The following is an 18,514-nucleotide window of genomic DNA, read 5'->3' as shown; positions in this document are numbered from 1 at the left end:
AGGGTCCTGTGGGTCCCAATGCAGTCCTCTACCCCATGTTACCTCCGGCTTGGTCCGGCGTCCCAACAGACACTTTTGGCCATGTCTGTGAGTGGGAAGCTGGATGTGGGTATGTGTCCTGGTCGCTACACTAGCGCCTCCCCTGGTCAGTTAGGGCACCTGCTGGGGGGGGGGGTGATCCTCCCACACGCTACGTCCCCCTGGTGAAACTCCTCACTGTCAGGTGAAAAGAAGCGGCTGGCGACTCCATATGTATGGGAGGAGGCATGTGGTAGTCTGCAGCCCTCCCCGGATCAGCAGAGGGGGTGGAGCAGAGACCGGGACGGCTCGGAAGAGTGGGGTAATTGGCCGGATACAATTTGGGGAGAAAAAAGTGGAAAAAGACTCTCTTGATTTTTCTTTCTTTGCTGTTCAGGGACTATTGTGATCACATCACTCCCTTACCCCCTAACTCGACCTGCAAAACACTAAACCAACACAATGGGGAACAGATCTCAGGGAGTCCATTCTGTCAATTTCAAACACAGTTTCTGTGCCAAATAATCCCCAGAGCACACCACTGCAGGACTCAGCAGGCCCGAGTCCACATAATATGAGTGATCACCGACATGTCACATGAAATGCATAAGCAGCGGATGTGCCGGGAAAGCTTCGTCATTCTACAGTGTTGGTGGAGGGAGAGGTCCCCTGCCCACTGTGTTAGCATGCTAATGCTGCTGCAGGCAGGCTATTTCTGCTGTAGGTGTTAATGCTGTGACCCGCTGCTGAGACCAAGCCCTCATTAAGAGCTCCAGCAGCCTCTATGGACAACACACACACACACACACACACACACACACACACACACACACACACACACAGAAAATACACACTAGGAAGAGAAAGTGAAATGAAACACAGCATCAGCCCCACAGAAACAAATATGCCTGTATGAAAACACACACTGAAGTGCGTCAACAGGTGTTGGAGTGGTTTTGCTGGTCTGTGGCTCATTTCAGGATGGTAAGGAACTAGAAAACTGCCACTTTAAACCACTAAGGAACATGCTGAAAACATCATAGGTATAAGTAAGGTGGTCATAAGATGTGAGCTTTGTTTCCTTGTGTCATGGCTTTATGATCATCATGATGATCAGTTATGAACTCTGGTTAACAGCAGTGCAGGACAGTCAGGTTTTGAAACAGTGAGGTCATATTTGGGATAAAAACTGTTCACAGAAACCATTTCAGCATGTTGAGAGTGTGTTACAGAGTTCCACACATCAAACCAAAAACATTTGGTGCATCTGTCTTTTACCAAATAACACATTATTGTCGGGAACGGACCAAAACAGGTTTCATTGGTTTAGAAGGCGGAGCGACACTAGACAGAGGAGTGTTTCACCGTCATACATGGGAAGTGAAAGTGAAAGTACACCAGAGTGTGGGTGTTGTTTTAGTCGAAACACTTCATTTTCTCAACGGACAAACACCCTCAGCTTCTTCTTTGTCACACATACAAAGGTGAGTAAAGCAGATAATAAATCCTGTGCTTCATTAATAATGATAATATAATAATAATAACAATGTACTACTACTAGTATTACTAATTTACTATAATAACATCACTGTGTCCAAATAGTTCCCCTTATTTCTGAATTAGCAGTGATTACTTTAAAAAAAATTATATATATTTACTTCTATAAAATTTTGTGTTTCAAATATTACACCCCTGCCATCTGTGTGTACTTAAGCAGCATTTTGTAAGTTTTTAAAGTAAATTTCACAACCCTTCTCTTCTGGTCTCAGTGTCTAGATATGGCCTCTGGCAGCAGTCTCCTGGCTCAAGATCACTTCCTGTGTTCTGTCTGTCTGGATGTGTTCACTGATCCTGTCTCCATACCATGTGGACACAACTTCTGTAAATCCTGTATCACACAGTACTGGGACAGTAATGAACAGTGTCGGTGTCCCATGTGTAACAAGCTTTACACTAACAGACCTGAAGTGTCAGTCAACACTCTGTTTCGTGAGATGACTGCTCAGTACAGAGAGTCCATTATAGTGAAAGCCAGCAGCTGCCCTGACCAACAATGTGCCAAACCAGGAGACGTTCCCTGTGACGTCTGCACTGGGACCGAGATCAAGGCCGTCAAGTCCTGTCTGGTGTGTCTGGCCTCGTACTGTGAGACTCACCTGGAGCCACATCAGAAAGTTACAGGTCTGAAAAGACATCAGCTGATCGACCCTGTGGAGAATCTGGAAGACAGGATATGCAAGAAGCACGACAAACCTCTGGTTCTGTTCTGTAAGACTGAACAGGTGTGTGTGTGTCAGTTCTGTACTGAGTCAGACCACAAGTTACATCCTGTTGTTCCCCTGAAGGAGGAATATGAAGGAAAGAAGAGGCAGCTGGGCAAGAAAGATGCTGAAGTTCAGCAGATGATCCATCAGAGACAACTGAAGATTCAGGAGATCAAACAGTCAGTAGAAATCAGCAAAGATGGTGCAGACAGAGAGATAGCCCACAGTGTTCAGGTCTTCACTGCTCTGATGAGCTCCATTGAGAGAGGCCAGGCTGAGCTCATTGACATGATTCAAGAGAAACAGAAAACAACAGAGAAACAGGCTGAAGGCTTCATTGAAGAGCTGGAAGAAGAAATCAGGGAGCTGAACAAGAGGAGCACAGAGCTGGAGCAGCTCTCACACACCAAAGACCACCTCCACCTCCTCCAGAACTTCTCATCCCTCAACACTCCTCCACACACCAAGGACTGGACAGAGGTCAGTGTCCATCAGCCATCTTATGTGGGGACTGTGAGGAGAGCTGTGGAACAGCTGCAGGAGACAGTCAGTAAAGAGATGGAGAAGCTGTGTCAGGCTGAGCTGAAGAGGGTCCAGCAGTATGAAGTGGATGTGACTCTAGATCCTGATGCAGCATATTGTAAACTCATCCTGTCTGATGATGGAAAACAAGTTTATCATGGAGACATTAAGAAGAACCTCCCAGACAACCCAGAGAGATTCTCTCATCATGCTATGGTCTTAGGAAAACAGAACTTCTCCTCAGGTAGATTTTATTTTGAGGTTATAGTGAAAGAGAAGACTGAGTGGGATTTAGGAGTGGCCAGAGAGTCTGTCAACAGGAAGGGAAAAACATATTTGGACCCTGAGGATGGTTTCTGGACAATATGGTTGAGGAATGGAAATGAGTATGAGGCTCTTGATAGCACTGACGTCCTTCTCTCTGAGACAGAAGCTCCAGAAGGTGGGGGTGTTTGTGGATTATGAGGAGGGTCTGGTCTCCTTTTATGACGTAGATGCTGGTGATCATATCTACTCTTTCACTGGCTGCACCTTCACTGAGAGACTCTACCCATATTTTGGTCCCAGTCTTAATGATGGTGGTAAAAACTCTGCTCCTCTCATCATCTCTCCTGTCAACAAAGTCTGATGAACACACAGGCTCACTATTATGGCTACGTGTGTGTGTGTGTGTGTGTATGTGACATATTCGTTTATAATGACAGGATTCATGCCCACATCTTTGTGATAAAACTAGTTTGCCTGTGACCTTCAGTTTATATCCAGTTCAATGAGAGGATAAACCCGGGTGAGATGGTCTCAAACTGGGAAATCATGTCAAACCAGTGGAAAAGGTAGAGAAACTGGTCCTAACTGGTGCCTTGTGTGGCTGTGGAGGTGAAGCGGTGTGATACTGAGAGAAACTAAAGTCTTTGTACATGAGAACAGAGGATGATCATGGAGGTCAGGAGAGACAGACAAGTCTTTTAGTTCTCGGTCACCCACCACAGCGCTCTTTACAGTCCCAGCAACATGAGTACTGACTTTACTCTCTTATCACACATGATGATACACTGAACATGACATAAAGAAAGAAACAAAGCCTCCTTATTGGGTCATTGTATTCTTACAACGAATTGTATTGTTACAGTGGATGTGTTCTCTGCATGGAACCCATCCTATTGTATAGGAGCAGTGGGCAGCTGCAGCAGCCGGGGACCAACTCCACCTCTTCTTTCCATTGCCTTGCTCAGGGGCACAGACAGGAGGATTAACCCTAACATGCATGTCTATTTGATAAGAAAAAAAGCAGATAAAACTAACAACCCAGTCACTGAAGATGCACAAACCAGTGCATTCATAGTGCCGGTCCCAAGCCCGGATAAATGGGGAGGGTTGTGTCAGGAAGTGTGTGGCGTAAAACCTTTGCCACATCAAATATCTACTACTACTACTACTACTACTACTACTACTACTTTTGGCTGCTCCCATTAGGGGTTGCCACAGTGGATCGTCTGTTTCCATCTCTTCCTGTCCTCTGTATCTTCCTCTGTGACACCAGTGTGGAGTACAAGGATTAAGGATAATCCACAACACCAGCCACCTGCATGTCCTCCCTCACCACATCCATAAACCTCCTCTTTGGCCTTCCTCTTCTCCTCTTCCCTGGCAGCTCCATATTCAGCATCCTTCTCCCAGTATACCCAGCATCTCTCCTCCACACATGTCCCAACCATCTCAATCTTGCCTCTCTTGTTTTGTCTCCAAACCGTCCAACCTGAGCTGTCACTCTAATATACTCGTTCCAATGCTCCCCAGCTATCTGGTAGCTCAGTCCTTCCCCGCTACTCCTGCTCATGCTCCGGCCTGACACAGCCCCCCCCCCCCCCATCAGCCCCATACCTACTTTTTAGCATTTTTGAAAAATTATGCAGTGGGTGGAGTTAAGCTCAGACCTGTGGAAGAAGTTGCACTTTAAGGTTATAGTTAGCCGCCTCAGTTAAACCTTGTGAATGGTGATGGGCAAAGCAGTTCTTTTCTCTGTACTGAATCATTAGAATCAGTTCATTAAAAAGATTTGTTCAAAAGATTCATTTGTGGCGTCTGGGTAGCGTAGCGCTCTATTCCGTTGCCTACCAACATGGGATTAGCTGGTTCGAATCCCCGTGTTACCTCCGGCTTGGTCGGGCGTCCCTACAGACACAATTGGCCATGTCTGTGCCGGTGGGAAGCCGAATGTGGGTATGTGTCCTGGTCACTAGACCAGCACCTCCTCTGTTTGGTCGGGGCGCCTGTTGGGGGAGGTGAGGGAACTGGGGGGTAAAATTTGATCCTCCCACGCACTACGTCCCTCTGGGGAAACTCCTCACTGTCAAGTGAAACAAAGCGGCTGGCAACTCCACGAGTATCGGACGAGACATGTGGTAGTCTAAAGCCCTCTCCGGATCAGCAGAGGGGGTGGAGCAGAGACCGGGACGGCTCGGAAGAGTGGGGTAATTGGGTAGAAAAAGGTGGAAAAAACTCTCCTGACTTTTCTTTCTTTGCTGTTCAGCCTTTTTTCTGTGTGCTTCTTACTTTCTTTCATTCTGTCTTTCTTCCTTATTTGGGACTATTGTGATCACAGCACTCCCTTACCCCCTAACTCGACCTGCAAAACACTAAACCAACACAATGTTAAACTCTACCATCACAAACAGCAAACAACACCTCAGACATGGCTGCTCCCTGGAGACCAGATCTCAGGGAGTCCATTCTGTCCATGTCAAACACAGTTTCTGTGCCAAATAATCCCCAGAGCACACCACTGCAGGACTCAGCAGGCCCGAGTCCACATAATATGAGTGATCACCGACATGTCACATGAAATGCATAAGCAGCGGATGTGCCGGGAAAGCTTCGTCATTCTACAGTGTTGGTGGAGGGAGAGGTCCCCTGCCCACTGTGTTAGCATGCTAATGCTGCTGCAGGCAGGCTATTTCTGCTGTAGGTGTTAATGCTGTGACCCGCTGCTGAGAACAAGCCCTCATTAAGAGCTCCAGCAGCCTCTATGGACAACAACAACACACACTCACACACACACACACAAACACACACACACACACACACACACACACACACACACACACACACACAGAAAATACCCACTAGGAAGAGAAAGTCAAATGAAACACAGCATCAGCCCCACAGAAACAAATATGCCTGTATGAAAACACACACTGAAGTGCGTCAACAGGTGTTGGAGTGGTTTTGCTGGTCTGTGGCTCATTTCAGGATGGTAAGGAACTAGAAAACTGCCACTTTAAACCACTAAGGAACATGCTGAAAACATCATAGGTATAAGTAAGGTGGTCATAAGATGTGAGCTTTGTTTCCTTGTGTCATGGCTTTATGATCATCATGATGATCAGTTATGAACTCTGGTTAACAGCAGTGCAGGACAGTCAGGTTTTGAAACAGTGAGGTCATATTAGGGATAAAAACTGTTCACAGAAACCATTTCAGCATGTTGAGAGTGTGTTGCAGAGTTCCACACATCAAACCAAAAACATTTGGTGCATCTGTCTTTTACCAAATAACACATTATTGTCGGGAACGGACCAAAACAGGTTTCAGTGGTTTAGAAGGCGGAGCGACACTAGACAGAGGAGTGTTTCACCGTCATACATGGGAAGTGAAAGTACATCAGAGTGTGGGTGTTGATTTAGTCAAAAAACTTCATTTTCTAAACGGACAAACACCCTCAGCTTCTTCTTTGTCACACGTACAAAGGTGAGTAAAGCAGATAATAAATCCTGTGCTTCATTAATAATGATAATATAATAATAATAACAATGTACTACTACTAGTATTACTAATTTACTATAATAACATCACTGTGTCCAAATAGTTCCCCTTATTTCTGAATTAGCAGTGATTACTTTAAAAAAAATTATATATATTTACTTCTATAAAATTTTGTGTTTCAAATATTACACCCCTGCCATCTGTGTGTACTTAAGCAGCATTTTGTAAGTTTTTAAAGTAAATTTCACAACCCTTCTCTTCTGGTCTCAGTGTCTAGATATGGCCTCTGGCAGCAGTCTCCTGGCTCAAGATCACTTCCTGTGTTCTGTCTGTCTGGATGTGTTCACTGATCCAGTCTCCATACCATGTGGACACAACTTCTGTAAATCCTGTATCACACAGTACTGGGACAGTAATGAACAGTGCCGGTGTCCCATGTGTAACAAGCTTTACACTAACAGACCTGAAGTGTCAGTCAACACTCTGTTTCGTGAGATGACTGCTCAGTACAGAGAGTCCATTAGAGTGAAAGCCAGCAGCTGCCCTGACCAACAATGTGCCAAACCAGGAGACGTTCCCTGTGACGTCTGCACTGGGACCGAGATCAAGGCCGTCAAGTCCTGTCTGGTGTGTCTGGCCTCGTACTGTGAGACTCACCTGGAGCCACATCAGAAAGTCACAGGTCTGAAAAGACATCAGCTGATCGACCCTGTGGAGAATCTGGAAGACAGGATATGCAAGAAGCACGACAAACCTCTGGTTCTGTTCTGTAAGACTGAACAGGTGTGTGTGTGTCAGTTCTGTACTGAGTCAGACCACAAGTTATATCCTATTGTTCCCCTGAAGGAGGAATATGAAGGAAAGAGTCAGCTGGGCAAGAAAGATGCTGAAGTTCAGCAGATGATCCATCAGAGACAACTGAAGATTCAGGAGATCAAACAGTCAGTAGAAATCAGCAAAGATGGTGCAGACAGAGAGATAGCCCACAGTGTTCAGGTCTTCACTGCTCTGATGAGCTCCATTGAGAGAGGCCAGGCTGAGCTCATTGACATGATTCAAGAGAAACAGAAAACAACAGAGAAACAGGCTGAAGGCTTCATTGAAGAGCTGGAAGAAGAAATCAGGCAGCTGAAGAAGAGGAGCACAGAGCTGGAGCAGCTCTCACACACCAAAGACCACCTCCATGTCTTCCAGAGCTTCTCATCCCTCAACACTCCTCCACACACAAGGGACTGGACAGAGGTCAGTGTCCATCAGCCATCTTATGTGGGGACTGTGAGGAGAGCTGTGGAGCAGCTGGAGGAGACAGTCAGTAAAGAGATGGAGAAGCTGTGTCAGGCTGAGCTGAAGAGGGTCCAGCAGTATGAAGTGGGTGTGACTCTAGATCCTGATACAGCATATCCCTATCTCATCCTGTCTGATGATGGAAAACAGGTTTATCATGGAGACATTAAGAAGAACCTCCCAGACAACCCAGAGAGATTCTCTCATCATCCTTTGGTCTTAGGAAAACAGAACTTCTCCTCAGGTAGATTTTATTTTGAGGTTATAGTGAAAGAGAAGACTAAGTGGGATTTAGGAGTGGCCAGAGTCTGTCAACAAGAAGGAAAAAACATATTTGAGTCCTAAGTATGGTTTCTGGACAATATGGTTGAGGAATGGAAATGAGTATAAGGCTCTTGATAGCACTGAGGTCCTTCTCTCTCTGAGACAGAAGCTCCAGAAGGTGGGGGTGTTTGTGGATTATCAGGAGGGTCTGGTCTCCTTTTATGACGTAGATGCTGGTGATCATATCTACTCTTTCACTGGCTGCACCTTCACTGAGAGACTCTACCCATATTTCTGTACCTGTCTTAATGATGGTGGTAAAAACTCTGTTCCTCTCATCATCTCTCCTGTCAACAAAGTCTGATGAACACACAGGCTCACTATTATGGCTACGTGTGTGTGTGTGTATGATATTCTTTAAGAATGAGAGGATTAGGATGCCTTTTTACTTTCTGTACCGCCTGTACCTTCAGCAAGGCGATCTACTCACACTATCGTCTCTGTCCTCTAGACAATTTAGACAGTGGTAAAAAACTCCTCACCTACTGTATTATCTCCTCACCTACTGTATTATCCTCTCACCTACTGTATTATCTCCTCACCTACTGTATTATCTCCTCACCTACTGTATCATCTCCTCACCTACTGTATTATCTCGTCACCTACTGTATCATCTCGTCACCTACTGTATCATCTCCTCACCTACTGTATCATCTCCTCACCTACTGTATTATCCTCTCACCTACTGTTATCCTCTCACCTACTGTATTATCTCCTCACCTACTGTATTATCTTCTCACCTACTGTATTATCTCCTCACCTACTGTATTATCTCCTCACCTACTGTATCATCTCCTCACCTACTGTATCATCTCGTCACCTACTGTATCATCTCGTCACCTACTGTATCATCTCCTCACCTACTGTATCATCTCCTCACCTACTGTATTATCCTCTCACCTACTGTTATCCTCTCACCTACTGTATTATCTCCTCACCTACTGTATTATCTTCTCACCTACTGTATTATCTCCTCACCTACTGTATTATCTTCTCACCTACTGTATTATCTCCTCACCTACTGTATTATCTCCTCACCTACTGTATTATCTCCTCACCTACTGTATTATCTTCTCACCTACTGTATTATCTCCTCACCTACTGTATTATCTCCTCACCTACTGTATTATCTCCTCACCTACTGTATTATCTCCTCACCTACTGTATTATCTTCTCACCTACTGTTATCCTCTCACCTACTGTATTATCTTCTCACCTACTGTATTATCTCCTCACCTACTGTATTATCTCCTCACCTACTGTATTATCTCCTCACCTACTGTATTATCCTCTCACCTACTGTTATCCTCTCACCTACTGTATTATCTCCTCACCTACTGTATTATCTTCTCACCTACTGTATTATCTCCTCACCTACTGTATTATCTCCTCACCTACTGTATTATCTCCTCACCTACTGTATTATCTTCTCACATGTAACCCAAACCAATAAGGATGTTCCAATGAGGAAATTAAAGACTATTTCAGACGAGTTTTCTTCTTAGCTTATTCTACTGCTTTTTTATATGTTAACCAGTCGACTAAAGGGTTCGACCCGTTAGTCAAGGGGTAGCGAGTCTGTTTATCCATGCACGTTATACTACCCGCCTCCTCACAGTCTCACCATCCCACTTCTGACACCAATGTAGCGAATTCGAGGGGCAGCCTGGGAACCGCCACAGCTGGGACCCGAACCCGGATCTCCTGCACCACGGCCGACAACGTAAATGGGTTGGACCCTTTAGTTGACTGGTTATCGTTGTCGCCGGTGGTGCAGGAGATCTGGGTTCGTGTCCTGGCTGCGGCGGTTCCCGGCCAATTCCAGGACGCGAACTCCAGCGTAAGGTTTTATTTACAAAAACGGAGACGGCAACTGGTTTCACTCACAGATCGGTTTATTAAACCTCCCGTACAACACCAAGAGAAAACACAGACGCAGCAATGTCTCGTTCCAGAGCAAAGTCATTAAAGACACAACCAAGCCAATAGGCATCCAGCGGGCCGCCGCCCCCCCCCCCCCCGCTCCACCAACCACCGTCACGCACACTGCCCGACATAACATGCATTCCCAAGACTGGCAAGAGCAGGGAGATGATAGACCGACTCCGCTAATCCAGAACTCCCAACTGTACAGGGTCGCTACACTACCAGTATCCTCCTGCTGAATAGCCTGTATATTCCTTTTAAATTAAAGAGAAAACAAACAATCAAGTCATCTGTAGTGTACCACAGCATAACTGTTGGAATAAGATATAATCACATTTTGATCTGCATTTTATTTGAATGTGATCTCAGCCACCCTCCATCCCCAAAAAAGCCTAGCAGAGGATGTGTATTGTGTTGAGGACAAAATGTCAATCCTGTAAATAGCAATTATCTGTATACCTACATGAAACCTGTTTTATATTGTTCAAGTTATTGAATATTGGTTTACTGAAATACATTCACTTTGTACAATTTAACTGGTACTGAGATTTTTTGGTCACCACCTGTCAGTTCTGCTCATTTACCTTTCTGTGACAATTACTGTAGTTAATACAAGACACAACATTCCAATGCTAATCGTTTATCTTTATTACACTGAGTTAAAGCACTCCGAATAATAATAATCATTACGTTTATATAGTGCTTTTCTAGACACCCAAAGCGTTTCACATTGAAGGGAGTAACGCACCTCAACCACCACCAATGTGTAGCACTTACTGATATGATTACTACAAAAATATATTTTAATAATAATAATAATAACCTGATGCCGCCTACCAGTCTCCTTTACCGAGGTCTGGCTGTAAGAATCACTACGTCATTCACCAGACCAGGTTTAACATCCTGCATTTAAACAAAAACAAGTCTTCAATAGACATCCAGCCATTATCCGAGCTGCTTATCCTCCTCTCAGGGTCGCGGGGATGCTGGAGCCTATCCCAGCAGTCATTGGGTGGTAGGCGGGAGGACATCCTGCCTGGCCATCACTCACACACACACACACACACACACACACACACACACACACACACACACACACACTCTCTCATACATAGGGACAATTTAGTACGACTGATCCACCTGACCTACATGTCTTTGGACTGTGGGAGGAAACCAGAGCACCCGGAGGCCCTTTGATGGATTGGCGGCCTGTCCAGGGTGTCCCCCACCTGCCGCCCAATGACCGCTAGGATAGGCTCTAGCATCCCGGTTACCCTGAGTAGGATAAGCGGTTTGGATAATGGAAGGATGGTCTCAAAAGGAGCAACTCAGTTTCTCAGTGGAGATTCTGATTACCTAACCTCAACCACAACAGGTTAGCAGGAAGGACACCTGAGCTCTGTGAGCAGACCAGAAACCAGACAGCATGGGGTATTTTGGCAGAGTGGGATATAACCCGAACTCCTTTGGGGGTATTTGGGTTGTAAGGAGGGACTGTGGTTTAACAGGAACCACAAAACTGTATTCTACATCAGAAGATCGACTCGCTCGACTTCCTGTGGAAAGCAAGGAATATTACTGAAGCTGACATAGAAAACCATGTCGATACTGTTAGTAGTACAGCTTGGATCTAGGAATGAGGCTGTATTGTTAGGGCAAGGCTGGGGGGGGGGGGTTTACAACGATCTAGGTTATTTTTGCAGGTTTTGCATTTATGCATATCGGTTTCGATATCAGTTTATTTACCAGCTTCATTGTTGAGATTTTGGATACTGGAATCAGCTTTATGGAAACAAAGGCAACAAAGGAGATGTGCAAAATCCTTTGAGTCCTGCAACACAGGACTGGATCGGCTCAGAGCTGGTTGATGCACCTGAATAAAACTGGTCTGTTTGAAGTTTTGATGGATCACAAACCTCATTGATTTACAGGTGTTCTATTTTTTTGTGTGTGTGAGAAAATTGGATGCAAAAAAAACAATTTGATCTGGCTGTTGGCCTCATTCCAGAGACGAAAAGAAGACAGGTGGTTCGTAATACAGCAGAACATGTACTTCAATACACACAAACTGGAGACAGACAGAGAGACGATTTACTGTATAATTAGCCCAGAGGAACAGACTTGGGAACCACTGCATTAGCAGCTATGCCTGTGTGCCACTCGTACATGTGTGCACGGTGTGCATCAAGATTTGAAGACGTCTTTTGTTTTTTCGACTGCATTGTACACATTAGTGCATTTTTGTGTGATAGATGAGTCGCCAGAGTATTTGAGTTTACTCACTGGCTTCATTGTGGAGATTTTAGATACTGGAATCAGCTTTACAATGATGTCTTATGGGGCAATTGAACATGCGTCATACATGTTAAAATGAGTCCAATTATTACCCACTTTTCAAAGCCACCTTTGCCAGCAGCCATACCAACATGGACCCTGGCTCTGCCAAATGGCAGAAGCTAAGTAGGTGTGGGCTTGACTAGTACTTGGATGGGAGACCTCGAGGGATAACTGAGTTGCTGCCAGAAGTGGTGTTGGTGGGCCAGTAGGGGGCAGTATTCCTTCTCGTCCAAATTTCGAGAAAACAAAACAACAACTATCAAATCCAAATGCCCCAGTGCAGTGATGGGGCCACTGTGCTGTAGGAGATGCCGTCTTTCGGATGAGATGTTAAACCGAGGTCCTGACTCACTGTGGTCATTAAAGATCCCATGGCACGTATCACAAAGAGTAGGGGGTTCCCCGGTGTCCTGGTAAAAAATCCCAACCTGGCTCTCTTCATCTGGCCACCTAATCACCCCCCATATAACTGGCTCAATGATTCCTCCCTCTCCACCTAAGCTGATATGTGGTGAGCGTACTGGTGCAAAATGGCTGCCGTACATCACCCAGGCGGTGCTGCACATTGGTGGTGGTTGAAGTGAGTTACCCCCTTCAATGTGAAGCACTTTGGGTGTCTAGAAAAGCCCTAGACAAATGTAATGATGAGGATGAGGATGATTATGACCTATTTGGAAGTGAAAACATCAACAGAAGTTAAAAGTTATTCCATTAATGAGTAATCAACTTGCAGGAATGACCAGACTATACTTATTGATAAACTACCCGGCCAGCACAACTGACAAGTCAGATATAATCAGAAATCATGTACACAGTCCAAATGAGGCAATACAGTTGTTTTTTTGTCGTTGCTGTTGTTGAAAGGACAGGTTTAGCTGCTGTAAAGCTGTGTCCTACATCCAAAATCTCCACAGTTAACCCAGTGAGTAAAACGATATCACAGCCTGTATGTATGATGGCAAAAACTACAGAAATAACACCCAGGTTATAAAAAAACAAAAACAAAACAGCATTATCCTTTAAACTTTCAACAGTGAGATTGAGGGAAAATTAAGAGAGCGACGGGGAGAATTGGGAAAAGTGCTTCCCTTAAAAGTTACGAGTGCAAACAAAGCTTAATTATTAACTTAATTATGAAAACTTAATTATTGACCCGTTTGTAAAACATGGACACACATGCACACACACACACACACACTACACACACACACACCCCCCCCCAAATATCAACACCTTGTGGGTGTATATACTGTCAACATGGGTGGCGTCACTGAGCTCCGGGTTCTCACACAGGCGGACACTTTCCCGGGACGTGAACGTGTGCACGGCTCGGTAGCTTGTGATATTAAGAAACGTTTCAGGCGTGTTTGACCATTAATGAGAAAGTACTGTGTGTTTCTGTATGTCTGCCATAACGCCACTAGGAGGCGCCATTCAGTCTGCTGGAAGGGCAATGTGTGACATCACAGAGACCTCAATGCTGAGAAACTCCACGAGCGTCACTCCTTAATACAGAAGAGCCAAAACCCTTAAAGAGAGGCTGACATGCCCTTTCTGAACACATTTTTTAACATTGGGAGTGTGAATCATAACCGAAAATAGGCGTGGTTTTAGGAATTCAAAGCTATTGGCTACTGTCTTCCTGGGTGGGCGGGGCTTGGTACCGCTCGTCGCATGTTATTTACAAAAATGTTGGAGAGCAAGAGGGAGATCCTCTGCAAGGATTAGTTTCGAGGAGGAGGATTCGGTGATACAAATAACTATTAGATAGATAGATGATAGACAGATAGATAGATAGATAGATAGATAGATAGATAGATAGATAGATAGATAGATAGATAGATAGATAGACAAGATAGATAGATGATAGACAGATAGATAGATAGATAGATAGATAGATAGATAGATAGATAGATAGATAGACACAGACATAGTAGGTAGATAGATAGATAGATAGATAGATAGATAGATAGATAGATAGATAGATAGATAGATAGATAGATAGATAGCAATACATCGTAGCAAGATTGATAATAAAGTCTCAGCAAAATAGCACAAAATTGAGCCAAGTAGCTAGCAGGAGGGGATGAAAGAACGGCTTCTCCGTGGTTTTATGGCATCTCGCTACGGACACACCCTATATGCAAACTGACTGGTCTCTACATATCCACCAGCACAATTTGTCATTGGACATCATCGACAGTCAATCACAGTGCTCCCAGTCTTACTGGCCAGGTGCTGATCCGACGTCGGAGCATTTACACAAGACATCCGGGGGATTTCTACTGGTGCTTAGATTGGTTTCAATGGTGGCATTTGTAAAATTGGTCAATGATGAGGGAATTCTGCCTAAAAAGCACACTTCCCCCCCCCCACCTTCTTCTCCCCAATTCTGTCCCGGTCTCTGCTCCACCCCCTCTGCCCATCCGGGGAGAGCTACAGACTACCACATGCCTCCTCCCATACATGTGGAGTCACCAGCCGCTTCTTTTCACCTGACAGTGAGGAGTTTCACCAGGGGGACGTAGCGCGTGGGAGGATCACGCTATTCCCCCCAGTTCCTCCTCCGCCCCCAAACAGGCGCCCTGACTGACCAGAGGAGGCGCTAGTGCAGCGACCAGGACACATACCCACATCCAGCTTCCCACCCCCAGACACAGCCAATCGTGTCTGTAGGGACGCCCGACCAAGGCAGAGGTAACACAGGGATTTGAACCGGCGAGCCCCGTGTTGGTAGGCAACGGAATAGACTGCTATCTACCCGGAATGGATTGATAGTTTGTATCATTATAGTTTTCCTAAAATGTATTTTTACCATGGTTTTACGTCTCCTTTCACTTATTTGACAATAGCAGACACTTTGTTCAACAATGTGGGACAACAATCTGGCTGCTCCCACACTTCCTATATAGAGGTCAGCCAGCCTGGACACACCACCAATCCAGAATAATAAGGTAAACAAGCTGTGTTTGCCTGATGGTTTTAACAGACAGCATGGTTTAATCTCTCTCTCGCTCTCTCTCTCTCTCTCTCTCATTGGGTATATGTATTTAAGTCCCCTGTTCCTCCTCTTACCGTCTATTCACCTGTCTTTTTTTTTCACTTCTCAATTTTTGACTCCCTCTCTTCTATCTGTCTTTCCTGCCCTGCTCCTTCCATCCTCTCTCTCTCACTCAAATTCTTCAGAGGATGATCTGACATTCACTTCAAACAGCTACCAAAAGCCTCGCACGTTCATCTTTTCTCTTCTTCCCCGTTTGTCAGTATTACTCTCTCATCTCCTCCCATGGCTCTCCATCTCTCTATCTGTCTGTCTATCCACTCTCTGGGTTATACTTTGTATCTTTGATCATACGTTTTTCTGTCATACCAATATAAAGCTTGTCTGTGAATGATCTCATTCATCCAGGTCATGGTTCTCCAAAGGAGTTGAATCAAGTGCAACTGGACTTGGTATATATCCGTGAAGACGTTTCGCCTCTCATCCAAGAGGCATCCTCAGTTCGTGCCTTTCTGACTAGACAAGCTAGTCTGACTGGCTGCTGATGGGACTCAGAATTTAACCTCTTTGGAGTCGTTGTCAGAGCTATAGATGTCCATGGCTCTTTTGTGTACCAATGTTTGGCCATGCCCGTCATCATCGGAGCTATTGATATGCGTGGCTCTCCTGTGCTCCGATGTCCAACCGCGCCCGTCGCCATCGGAGTTATTGATTTGCATTCATTTAGCAGCAACGGTCGTTGGGGGTGTTAGTTTCGACCTCATTATTCAGTGGTCATGAGAGTCATTGGAGCCGTTAGTGAGCGACTGTTGCTCTTGGAGGCGAGGCTTCTTGAGTCTCCTGGGTAGAGATGAAAGGACGGCATTGTAAGTGGGAGATAGGTGGTGTCGCAGACCTCCTCCTCTGTTGAGGGATGGTTTTTCCAGTTTCTCATAGATGGCTTCCTTCACCCCTCTTTCAAACCATCTATCTTCCCTGTCCAAAATGTGTACGTTGCTGTCCTCGAAGGAGTGTGTCTTCTCCTTTAGGTGTAGATAGACTGCTGAGTCTTGTCCTGAGGAGTTGGGCCTTCTGTGTTGGGCCATCCGTTTGTGTAGCGGTTGTTTGGTTTCTCCTATGTATAGATCAGTGCAATCCTCATTGCACTGTACAGCATACACCAGATTGCTTTTTTGGGTGTGTGGTACACGGTCTTTGGGATGAACCAGTTTTTGTCGGAGTGTGTTGCTGGGTTTGAAGTATATCGGGATGCGGTCTTTGTTGAAAATTCTGCTGAGTTTCCCGGAGACCCCAGAAACATATGGGATGACTGTGGTATTCCTTCTGTTCCTTTTCTGCTCATCGATCACCTGGTTGGTCTTTTTTGGAACGTGTTGCAGTTCTCACAAAGGTCCAGCTGGGGTAGCCGCAGGTTTTTAAAGCTCCCCTCAGGTGTTTGTGTTCTTCTCATTGGGCCTGAGTGCTGCTGGGCACATTGTCAGCTCTGTGTTGCAGAGTTCTGATGACGCTCAGTTTGTGTTCCAGAGGGTGGTGTGAGTCGAATGGTAGATATTGGTCTGTGTGTGTAGGTTTCCTGTAAACCCCAACGTGGAGGCTCCTGTCTTCCCCAATGTGGATGTCACGGACAATGTGACTCTGACAACGACTCCAAAGAGGATAAATTCTGAGTCCCATCACCAGCCAGTCAGACTAGCTTGGTCTAGTCAGAAAGGCACGAACTGAGGAAGCCTCTTGGATGAGAGGAGAAACGTCTTCACGGATATATACCAAGTCCAGTTGCACTTGATTCAACTCCTTTGGACAATATAAAGCTTGTTTCATATCTCTTGGTCGAACCTTTTTCTTCCTCTCCTTTTCACTTTTGATTCAGCTTGGAGGTTTAAAACTCTCACTGCATCACATAGACTTTTCCCCTCTTTTCCCTTTCTCTCATTCCCCATTATAAACTGCAGTGAGGTCAGGGGCCCTGTTACCTTTGAGGTAATGAGCAAGACACACAACCAGTCAACAATGTTCAAACCCGGACACCCACTGCCTCCCATGAGAGAAAGGGTTTATGTAGCGTATTAACTGTGTGTACGTGTTTGCTTCGGTTTGTGAGTGTTAATAGTTGACTGAGGGTGGGTCCACTGTTGAAGGCTGTCCACAACCTCCGGCCAAAATTCCATTTACTGCTTATTAGCCTGTTTGCATGGGTGGGTGGGGGGGGAGAGAGAGAGAGAGAGAGAGAGAGAGAGAGAGAGAGAGAGAGAGAGAGAGAGAGAGAGACTGACAGGTTGAAAGTCTCTGCACAGCAAGTCTGCTGTGTTTTTAGTGCGATGCGGTCTGAAAATTTCATATTGTGAGACATAAACACATCCAGAAATATCTGAAAAGGCTAAAATATACGAATATATGACCCAACATCACCTTTAATAATAAAAGTAGAGAGGCGTCCGGGTAGTGTAGCGGTCTATTCCGTTGCCTACCAACACAGGGATCACCGGTTCGAATCCCCATGTTACCTCCAGCTTGGTCAGGCGTCCCTACAGACACAATGTGGGTATGTGTGCCAGATGTGGGTATGTGTCCTGGTCGCTGCACTAGCGCCGCCTCTGGTTGGTTGGGGCGCCTATTCAGGGGGGAGGGGGAACTGGGGGGGATAGCGTGATCCTCCCACATGCTATGTCCCCCTGGCGAAACTCCTCACTGTCAGGCGAAAAGAAGTGGCAGGTGACTCCACATGTATCGGAGAAAGCATGGGGGGGGGCAGCGACTGGGACAACTCGGAAGAGTAGGGTAATTGGCCAAGTAAAATTGGGGAGAAAAGGGGGGAAAAAACAATAATAAAAGAAACTGGAAACAAAGGAGATGTGCAAAATCCTTTTGAGTCCTGCAACACAGGACTGGATCGGCTCAGAACTGGTTAATGAAACTGAATAAAAATGTTTTGGTTTTTTTTCCTCCCCAATTGTATCCGGCCAATTACCCTACTATTCCGAGCCGTCCCGGTTGCTGCTCCACCCCCTCTGCCGATCCGGGGAGGGCTGCAGACTACCACATGCTTCCTCCCATACATGTGGAGTCGCCAGCCGCT

General features: G+C 45.6%; 2 pseudogenes; both read left to right on the top strand.

Annotated features, from left to right (window-relative positions):
• Positions 1–1,471: 1,471 nt before the first annotated feature.
• LOC130110786 (E3 ubiquitin-protein ligase TRIM39-like) lies at positions 1,472–3,784 on the top strand (annotated as a pseudogene).
• Positions 3,785–6,845: 3,061 nt separating this feature from the next.
• Positions 6,846–8,530, top strand: LOC130109292 (E3 ubiquitin-protein ligase TRIM21-like; annotated as a pseudogene).
• Positions 8,531–18,514: the final 9,984 nt, after the last annotated feature.

Source organism: Lampris incognitus, chromosome 3 (genome assembly GCF_029633865.1).
Source record: "Lampris incognitus isolate fLamInc1 chromosome 3, fLamInc1.hap2, whole genome shotgun sequence".
NCBI lineage: Eukaryota > Metazoa > Chordata > Actinopteri > Lampriformes > Lampridae > Lampris > Lampris incognitus.
Note: the sequence above shows the minus strand (reverse complement) of the source record. Positions and strands in the feature narration are given on the sequence as shown.